The following is a 10,562-nucleotide window of genomic DNA, read 5'->3' on the forward strand; positions in this document are numbered from 1 at the left end:
TGATTTGTGGTTTTTCCCTCGGGAGATGCCTCCCCTGGCACTGCCATGGTTCCCCAGGAATGCCTTTGCCTCATTTCTCCCTTTCCAAGTCCTGCCCTGGAGAGGTGGAGCTGCTCCTGGAGCAGCCTCCTCCCCATCCCCTGTGCCGGGCCAGCAGCTCTGCCCCCACCCATTGCTTTTTCTGGTTAGATAAAGATTTTAAACCAAATCTCTCCTTTAAATCATGTCCCTCACTCAGCAGCCAGGGAGCTGTGAAGTGTCTGGGGGGGCTTAGAGCAAGTTATTAACACAGTGAGATTATTGTGTTTATTCCAATTTCACTGTTCACAGCTCAGCACAAAGCCAGCACCACTTCATAATTCTTAATAAATCACCTTAAAACCACACTTTCATTACTTGTCTGCAAGTATTTTTGTTTTTCTAGGCTATTTTTAGCTCTAATCTCTGCTGCACCATTCAGGTGTTATTGTTGTGTCTGCTGCTTAGTGCCAAGCTGGGCGTTCAGGGCTTATTTATTCCTTGAAATTGTCTTATGAGATGATAATGCCCTAAGCCTTGTGCTCTGGCTCGCCCAGGAGAAGAGATCCTGTGGAATGAAAGCAGATGGCTCCGAACCGAGGTGTGACCCACGGCACTGCTGTACCTGCTCTGAAAAATCCGCCCTGCATTAGCAGAGTAATTAAAGCACCAGCAAGATGCACCAGGACCTGAGGGGTTTGTGCTCAGGGCTCGGTGTGAGGTTGTGTCCCTCAGCTCCCCGATGTAAAACAGGAGGGAAGAATCCAAAGTCTGCCAGGGCAGAGGGATAATCAATAGTTCCAGGCTCTCACAGACATGCTGTGTTTAAATTGTGGGGCACTGCAGCATCCCAGCCCTGCTTCCAGCTGAAGGGGAGGATTTAGATGGGATATTGGGAAGGAATTTTTCCCTGTTCTGGGCCCTGGCACAGGGTGCCCAGAGCAGCTGGGGCTGCCGCTGGATCCCTGGCAGTGCCCAAGGCCAGGCTGGACATTGGGGCTGGGAGCAGCCTGGGACAGTGGGAGGTGTCCCTGCCATGGCAGGGGTGGGATGAGCTTTGAGGTCCCTCCCAGCACAACCCATTCCAGGATTCCGTGCATTTTTATGGAAGCCACAAGACATGTGATGAGCACAGGTGCATTGAGAAGGCCCAGGAGCAGTAACTAAAACAGCCCCATGTCCCCCAGGACAGCTGGAGCAGTGGCCCCACGGTGACAGAGGCGCTCCCAGTCCCAGGTGTCCCTGAGCTGATTCCCTTCGAGCCCAGAACTCGGCGGTGTCCCACCCCAGAGCTGCTGGGGCTGCTCATTCATTGCTTCGTGCCACCATTGACAAAGCTGACTGTTTCCTTTCCCCCTTCCACATCAATTCAGTGACTTTTATGTGTACCTAGGAAAGGTGTGTTTACTTTAATGAGGCAAATTGTGAATGCCAAATTCCAGCCTGTACCATTGAATCTGCTATTCTGCTTCTGCCCATTGCTGCAGAGCAATATTCTGCTTTGGGAAGGCATTTAAACCTCTTCACAGTGATTTATATATTTTTATTTATTTCTCTTTACTCCAGTCTCTATTAGGTTTCCACAGATAGAAGAGATTTTAGGGATCACCCTTATCTCTGGGCTGAGCAGGGGCAGTACATCTTGCTGGGGAGCCCAGGAGCTGGCTGCTCCAAGGGTATTGCTAATTATGGACCATTAATTACGCAGTTTTAAGCCTTACCCACAGACTATCAGGTGGCTACCTGTGACAGCACCCAGGGACTCAGGTGCTCAGCCTGTGCTGTTCATCCCTGCCCTTATGTGCTGCTCTCAAATTCTCCAGGAGAGGTGAGAATTTGTCACAGCATCGATTTAAAGCAACTCTCCTTTTACAGAACGTGTGTGGGATGGAGGATTAGAATAATAGACTCTAATTCTTATATAATGCTTTAATTTCCTGGGAAGTGCATTATAGGCAGGGCTGCTCCAGAACTGCTTTAGAGATCCAAATCCAAACCACTTCTTTCCTCTCTTAGTCGCTGTTTTCTTACTGCTTCTCACATCACTTTAATACACAACCACTTCCCGAGCCCAGACGTCCTCATTTAAATTGTTACATTATCTCTGGGGTGTTGTTTCTGTCTGTTGGGGTATTTTTTCTATCTCTTGGGGCATTTTTTAGCTGTTTCCCCGTGACTGCACTGGACCCCCAGGCCAGCCCCCGTGCTGGGTGGATCTCTCTCCCAGCCCTTTCGGAGCAGATGTGACCAGCGTTAGCTGTGAACGGTCTGATGGTGCTGGAAGCAGCCTGGTCCAGCTGGATGAGCTCTGCAGGACACTAATGGGCAATTGCTCCTTGGAAGTCCTTATGAATAATGGAGGGAAAGCTGCTTGTGGAGGTGTTCAAACCCCATCTCCATTTGGGATGATTTTTCCTCCTCCCTAGGAGTTCTGGGAGTCTTTCCTAGGACACTGGAGGTTAAAGGAACCACAAACAGCATCTCCCCACCACTCTGAGCTTGGTGAGCAGCTCCAGGGAGCCGTGGCCCTTTGGGGCTGTTCACTGCAGGAGGGACAGGACAGTCGGGATGCTCTGGTGGAATTCCAGCTCAGAGAAGGCAGAGGGCTGGCAAGGCTTCCTCGGGAAGCCACAGAAACTACACAGGGCCCAAGAAGCCTGAATCTTTCAGCATCTGCTGCAGCCCCCTGGAAGGTCACTGGGATGGTCACATTTTATTGGGCAGCTCCTCTCTGCCTCAGCGTGAGAGATTTCTAAAGTTAATTATGAAATCTTTGCCATTAAATATTCAGGAACACTTATTTTGAGTACCTCAGGTTTAATTTAGGTTCCTTGAAATTTTAATATCTGACTTTAATATTTAATGCTGCCCTGAGATGGGTATAGGAATCTAAAGACTATGCTTTGAATGAAAGGAATCCTGGATTTTTTAATGGAAAAGGCTGAGATGGAGAGTTGGGGAAAGGACCTGCCTTGAAAAGATCCAACTCTTTCTTCTTTCACCCTGCACATGTGTATTTTATGTGTAGGGGCACTGTAGGGCTCACTCTGCTCTAATTAAGGCTTCTCATTTATTAAAATATCCTCAACATGTTTGCAGCACAGTACCAAAAATGAGAAGTATTATGATCCTTTTTAAGGTAATTTTTTTCTTCTGGGAGGAGGATTAGCTGCCCAATTAACACACACCATTAATCTGTGAGCTGCATTCGAAGTGAAACGAGTAACGCAGGATCTGTGGAATTATTTAAGAATCTACATTAGAGTCAAAATGCACAAAAACACTTGGAAAAGTCTCATGAGCTGCTGGGGTTTAGGGTTTGAAAGCTACGGGCAAGGCTGGAGCTGGATGAGCCCAGGGATGAAAAGGGTTCTTGGTAAGGACTTCCATCGTCAGGCACTGGCACAGCTGCCCAGGGCAGGGGTCAGTGCCCATCCCTGTGGGATTTAACAGCCACGTGGAGGTGGCACTTGGGGACATGGGGCAGTGGTGGCCTTGGCAGTGCTGGGGGATGGTTGAATTTGAGAGTCTCAGAGGGCTTTTCCAGCCTAAACAATTCCATGACTCCATGTGATGTATCTTACTCATTGCAAAGGAGGAGACACCAGGTGCTAGCTCTGATGGCAGTGGTGGTGTTTAAATCATGCAGCTGGGGCTCAAGATCCCTTCCAGGGAAGTATTTGATTCCATTCCATTCCTTTTCCTGAGAATGCCCATCCTGCAGAACCATCCTGCTGTTTGCCAGGGGCTGTGGAGCAGCAGGATGCTCCGGCACAGGCAGGCTTGAGGTGGGATAAGGGCGAACGTGGCTTTTAAAGCACAGAAAATGTGATTTTATAACGGAACTGGAGGCAAACTCTGTTCTCACTCTTGTGGCAACTTTGCTAAAGCCATCTTGGATCGGGATTTGTCCCTGTGGGAAGATGCAGCTCAGAAAAGGGAAGGTGGGGAGTAGGAGCAATTCAGGACTTGAAGAAGTGACAAAGAAGGGAAGAGTGCCGAGGCCTGCTGATGGAAATTCATTAGCTCCGGGCTGAATAAGGAGCTGTGAATCTCTTTGAATGTAAGAGTGCTGCCAGCTTGCAAAGGAGCAGATGTGCTCACAAGATGGATAGTTGCAAATAGTCAAAATACTGTTTTTTGGGGTTTTTTTTTGCTTTAGTGATTATCTTTTTTCATCTAAAATAAATCCAGATTGTGCATAGGCTGGAAAACAAAATAACAATATTTGGAGAGTGGGAGTGTTTATTTAACAGGTGGCTTATTTAGCAAATGGTTTGCTCCTACAAAAATAATATTCCTGCAGGATCCTGCAGCAGTGATTGGGAACATCTGAGAGCAGGAAGGCGTTTTGGGGGGTGATTGCTCCGTGTGGGCTGGGGTGGGCTGGTTTAATTAAGAACATCTGCAGGAGCACTTTGCTGAGTGCATTTGCATCTCTAATTGACTGGGAGGTGGGTGCTGGGCCCTGGAGAGTCACCCCTTCTCTGGGAACGGGGGACACCCAGGGATGGGTCTGCAGGGACACCCAGGGATGGGTCTGCAGGGACACCGGGATGCTCCCTACAGCAGGGCACTATTCCTGCTGCTCCCAGGAATTTATGCCATAGAAGGAAGGAGCAGGAAGATGCCCTGGTGGAGAAGGGCAGGAGCTGAGCTGGATGAGCAGCCCCAGCCCTTGCCAGCATTTTCCCTAAGTCTGGTTGTTGGTGCAAGTCGCTCTCTGCCCCTCAGTCACCAACTCCAGCCTTGGGGTTCGCACAAAGTTTTGAGGGATTTGGGGAGTTGGAGGGCCCTGGGTTTGCAGGACTCTGGTGTCCTGGACCTGCCCAGCTCCCAGCGAGAGCTCAGCCAGGCCCTGTCACAGACCAAAGCTGTATTTATGTATTAGACATTCTCCACGCTGGCTGTGAGCGCTGCACTGGAACCTGCTGAGAGTTGTTTAATAGCAATATTTTGGGTGGTCAGGGGATAATTGCACATGGATCTGGCTCCCTCCAAGGCCTGGCTTTGTTTTCAGCTGGTGCCTCTCGACATTTAGCAAATCTAAATGACTCCATGGTGTGGGTTTTTTTCCCCTAAAGGATCTTTATTCTTATTAACCCTTCCAAAGGCACTGTCCATCATCACTGGATGATCCTTAAGGTCCCTTCCAGCCCAAACCACTCCACAATTCCATAATAAAGCTACTGGTACTGAGCAGTACCTGCATTGGTGGGCTTTGTTTTGGTTTTGCTATTCTGCCTCAGCCTGTGGAAAGAATTTTTTTCTGAACTATTTGTAATGGAATATTAAAACACTTGTCAGAGCTCCCAGGCTTTTCCAGAAGTCTTAGCATTAAATAAAGGTAAAGTGCCTTTGATGACAGAAGTAATGAACACAACAAAGTGATTCTCAAATTAGAGCAGCCCTAATTTGTGGCATTCAATTGAGGTCCCCACCCCAGTATTTACCCTGCTGATCTGCCATTTACAGCAGCGATGCCATGATTTTGGGTGGGAGAGGATTAGAAATTGGGGAAGGTTTGGAATGGGGGAAAGGCTGGGTTGTTTTTTGCCTGGACTGGCCAAACCAACCCTTCTGGAGGAGAGCCTTGCGAAAGGGGCCGAGATGCCAAACGGGAGAGGAAGAGCCTGACAGCAATCCTGGCAGCTTCCCCCACACGGCAAAAGAATTCCTTTACACCAGCATCAGCTGGATGAGGCAGCAAAGAAAGGAGCTGTGATTCCAGATCACAGTTCTCAGAAAAATGAGCACATTTGGAACGCTCGGAGCAAGGTCCTGTGTTCTCCATCGGGATCTCAGCTGAGAACAAAGCCATGACCTGCAGTGAAACCCTGTTCCCTCCGTCCTCTGGGGAACCCTCCCGCTCCTCTCCGGGGAGGCTGTCCCGGTGGCCGTGGCGCTGGGGCCGAGGGGAGCAGCTCCTGCTGCCAGAGCAGACCTGCCCAGAGCCCTGCACGTGCTGGATCCCATCTCAGAAGCATTTCAGTGAAAAATTCTCTCCTCCCCCCTTGTGCTCATTAACCTTTACTGGAGTGCTAATTCCGTATTCAAACAGAAGGTCAAAGCCCTCAGCTGCTTTTTTTCCGAGGAATTAAGTGTCTGATCCGCAATCTTGTGGGGAGAAATGCCACGCCAGGAGCGCTCCTCGGAGCCTCTTGACTGCACTGCCGCCGCCGCGCTTCCCGAGGAGCGGAGCCGGAGCGGCCGTGCCGGGAGAGGAGCCACCAGGGGTGATTAACTCCAGGAAATTAATTCCTTAAATGCACTCTCTCACAGCGTGGCCTTTGCAAAAAGGTGCTTAAGGCATTGAAACAGAGAGCGAGGCACTCAGCGAGGCTCCCGGGACAGAATGAGCAGATGGGGAAGGCTCAGGTGTCTTTTCCACTCCGTGTGACATCAGCCATTCCCAACCCGACATCAGCCATTCCCATCCCGACATCAGCCATTCCCAGCCCGACATCAGCCATTCCCATCCCGACATCAGCCATTCCCATCCCGACATCAGCCATTCCCAGCCTGACATCAGCCATTCCCATCCCGACATCAGCCATTCCCAACCCGACATCAGCCATTCCCAACCAGACATCAGCCATTCTCAGCCCGACATCAGCCATTCCCAACCAGACATCAGCCATTCTCAGCCCGACATCAGCCATTCCCAGCCTGACATCAGCCATTCCCATCCCGACATCAGCCATTCCCAACCCGACATCAGCCATTCCCATCCCGACATCAGCCATTCCCAACCAGACAACAGCTACTCCAAACCCGACATCAGCCATTCCCATCCCGACATCAGCCATTCCCAACCAGACAACAGCTACTCCAAACCCGACATCAGCCATTCCCATCCCAACATCAGCCATTCCCATCCCGACATCAGCCATTCCCAACCCATCAGCCACTCCAAACCCGACATCAGCCACTCCCAACCTGACATCAGCCATTCCCAGCCCGACATCAGCCATTCCCAGCCCGACATCAGCCATTCCCAGCCCGACATCAGCCATTCCCAGCCCGACATCAGCCATTCCCAACCCGACATCAGCCATTCCCATCCCGACATCAGCCATTCCCAACCAGACATCAGCCATTCTCAGCCCGACATCAGCCATTCCCATCCCGACATCAGCCATTCCCAACCAGACAACAGCCATTCCCAGCCTGACATCAGCCATTCCCATCCCAACATCAGCCATTCCCATCCCGACATCAGCCATTCCCAACCCATCAGCCACTCCAAACCCGACATCAGCCACTCCCAACCTGACATCAGCCATTCCCAACCCATCAGCCAGTCCAAACCCGACATCAGCCACTCCAAACCCCGCTCCCGAGGGAGGCAGGATGGATATGTCCAGCCTGGGGAGGGAAGTTGGGCTGAGCCAAAAGAACATCACGGAGCTTTTGGGTTTGTTTAGGTTGAACTCGTAGCTGGAGAAGAAGGTGGGAGCTCAGCCCTCCGTGCACAAGGAGTGACCCTGTTGTTCTTTGTCTGATGCCTTTTTTAGGGTCCAGGGAATGGGGTGGGAGCTCAGCCTGGGCTGCAGCCTCCTCCTGCTCCCTGCCTGCCCCTTCTCCAGGGCTGGGGAGAGAAGGGGACCAAGAGATGGGGATCAAGAAATGAAAACCAAGAGATGGGAACTGAGAGAAGAGGACCAAGAGAAAGGGGCGAAGAGATGGAGACCAAGAGATGGGGAGAAGAGACAGGGACCAAGAGATGGGGACCAAGCCACAGAGTCCAAGGCCTCAGGAGCAGCTCACAGCAAAGTGTCCTGTCCCATCACACCCTTTGTCCTTCTGCCACTCATAACACAAAGTACTGGGGAGAATACATGCACCTGTCCTGCTAAAAGTCATTTCTAAATGAGTCACAGGGATTTAGGATCCGTAATTTTTGGCCAACAGACGTTAAATCCTCTTTATGCAGGAAACAGTGGCAAGTGAGAGCCACTGCTCCCCTGGCCCAGCCTCCCAGGCTCTGTTTTTAAACGCTTTTGGGGAGGGATTTACAGTAATTTACTCCAAAGTTAATTTTTTTTCCCTTATGGTAAAAAATGTAAAAAGGTCAAGGATAATGAAAAAGCAATGAATTTGAAACCCTGTGGAAGAACAAGTCAGCGCTTTTAGCAGTTCACTTAAACGGGAGAGGAAAAGCAGCTCCTTTACGGCTGGAAAGCTTTCCCAGCCTAATGAACCGTGCTGCCTCCTGCAGCTCCGGATCCCTGCAAGGACCGCGCTCATCAGGCTGCTCTGGAGTAGCCCCAGCCCCGCAGCCCCCGCCCGGCCCCACCTGAAGGGACACGACACGGATGCTGGGCACCTCTCAAAGGCTGCCCCTCGCAGCCAGGATTGCTCACCCTCAGAAGAGGAGAGGCTGGTTTGTATTTTAAAAAGCTACAAAACAAAGGGAGGGGGGCCTGGCCCTGCCATCCCATCCTCAGCCACCCACTGGAAAATGAGGCTGCTGCTGCTCCATCTCGGCTTGGAGGGTTATTCTCACTTGGGGTGCACATTTAAGTGGCTGTCGTGGGGGTTAATGGGACGAGTGTGCTTCTGACTTTAATGGGGCTGGGAAGGGGACAAGCTCATGTTACTGCACAGAAATCACAGCGTGTCATGTGCCAGCTGTGTTGGGTTTGGGATGAGGAACCCTGAAGAGAGGGACGGATGTGCATTAGGAGAGAACAGATTTCCCCCTCTGGATACCGCCTGGAATATAGATCATCATGCAGGCAGTTTGTTAGCTGGCAGCTGGGAAAGAGGATGGGCATAATGAGTGTTCCAATACTTGGCTGATAAGGGGAATTCCTGTGGCTGGAGCTGCACTCTGCTGTCCCCTCCCGGTCTGTAAATTCGGGCTGCTGCAGAAGTGTCACTCCTGGTGCTCCTGGGCCGCGGTGGCCCTGCTGTCCCTGTGCCGGGGGCTGGGGCACTGGCAGTGAATGTGGGATCACTTTGAGCTGGGCTGGTTTTCACTGCTGTTTTTGGGAGGGCTCAGAGTCCACTGTGAGAGAACCCAGGCCTGCCCTGAGCCCAGGAGAAGGTACCTGTCACACTCCTCCCATCTCCAGGGTGGCTGTTGGAATAAATTCGAGCAAACCCTCGAGGATAACTCTGGCAGTGGGGAGTTATGGAGCCAGCACTGTGGGACTGATCTGCACCCCTGGGCCCCCCGGGTAGAGACCCCAGGGCCTCTCCCAGCTCATCCCAGCCAAGGGCAGAGCAGCTGGGGTGAGTGGGAACCGCTCCTCCCTCATCCCATAATGCGGATTTTCATCCTGCCGACTGATGGGAACGCTTCATATGCCCTAAAATATGAATGACTGAAAACTAAGCTTATGAGAGGTGGCAAATATGCTGATCTCCACATTTTTAAACAGGAGAGTTTTCTAATAAAAAGGAACCTGGGAGCTCCTCATGAATTAGGCATCAGGCACTGGGAGCAAACAGCGCTGAAGGTGCCCCAGTGAAGCCCTTGCTCACACAGAACTCTGGGAGCAGGATTTGCTGAGAATCCCTTCCCCATCAGCCCGAGACCTTTGTGCACTGCCTTGCCCTGGCTGTTTCCAGGTAGATTATGGACTTTCCTGGCTGCAGAATAAATCCCTGCCCTGCCCTCGGAGTGCAGTGAGGGAACACAAGCAAGGACCGACCCCAACCCCAACACAGCCCGGCCATCGTCCCTGCCCCGCCACGTTCCTCCTCAGCAAGGCCAAATTCAAAGCCACTTCCTCCCTTCCATGCCAACACTGATTCCTCTGCTCTCAACACTAAGGCTGAATGGAGAATTTTTAATTCCTGTTCTTTAAATTCCCTTTTTCTGTCAACATTTCCTCATTTCAAAGGATCCGTGTTGCCAGCTGCAGCATGGCACGAGGGTGTGGGTAGGTGGCTCCACTCCCACAGCCCTGTGGGACTGGGGAGCACCCAGACCCCTCACTCTGTCCCAGCTCCAAGGGATGTGGGTGTGCAGGGGGACATGGGAGAGGATGTGGCAGTTCTTGGTGGCACCACAGCACTGCCACCCCACGGCAAAGCCCGCACTGCCCGTGCTGAAGTGTCAGGATAAACTTCGTCCTTTCCCTTCTCCTCCTCACACATGGCAGTTCATGCAAGGATTTTAAAATTACTGAAGATTCTTTTTAAAGAAATGCTTTCCCCCCTCATTTTTTTTCTCCAAAGAAACAAACCCCTCCATGGCAGCTGTGAAATATGGATTATTTACCTCCAGACTGGGCACGAGGCGGATCCAGCCTTAGAAGTAAATGCATATTTAGTCTTTAAGGCATATTTATCCATGTAAATACATATTTTGGTATACACATTCTTCAAAACACAGTTCTGTGGACTCAGTGGAGGTTTTGGTAGCAGAACATTTGCCATTGTCTATCTCGAACACTTGCTCAGAAAATGTGCAAAAAAAGCAGCTGTCACTGTGATGGGTTTAACACTCCTGGATCTTAAAAACAGCATCGACTCTAAAAAAAACCTATTGAAAAGCTAAAAAAAGCTGTCTGGCTCCGAAGGATGCTGCC

The sequence above is a fragment of the Coloeus monedula genome, assembly GCF_965178545.1.
Source record: "Coloeus monedula genome assembly, chromosome: 9".
NCBI classification, from domain to species: domain Eukaryota; kingdom Metazoa; phylum Chordata; class Aves; order Passeriformes; family Corvidae; genus Coloeus; species Coloeus monedula.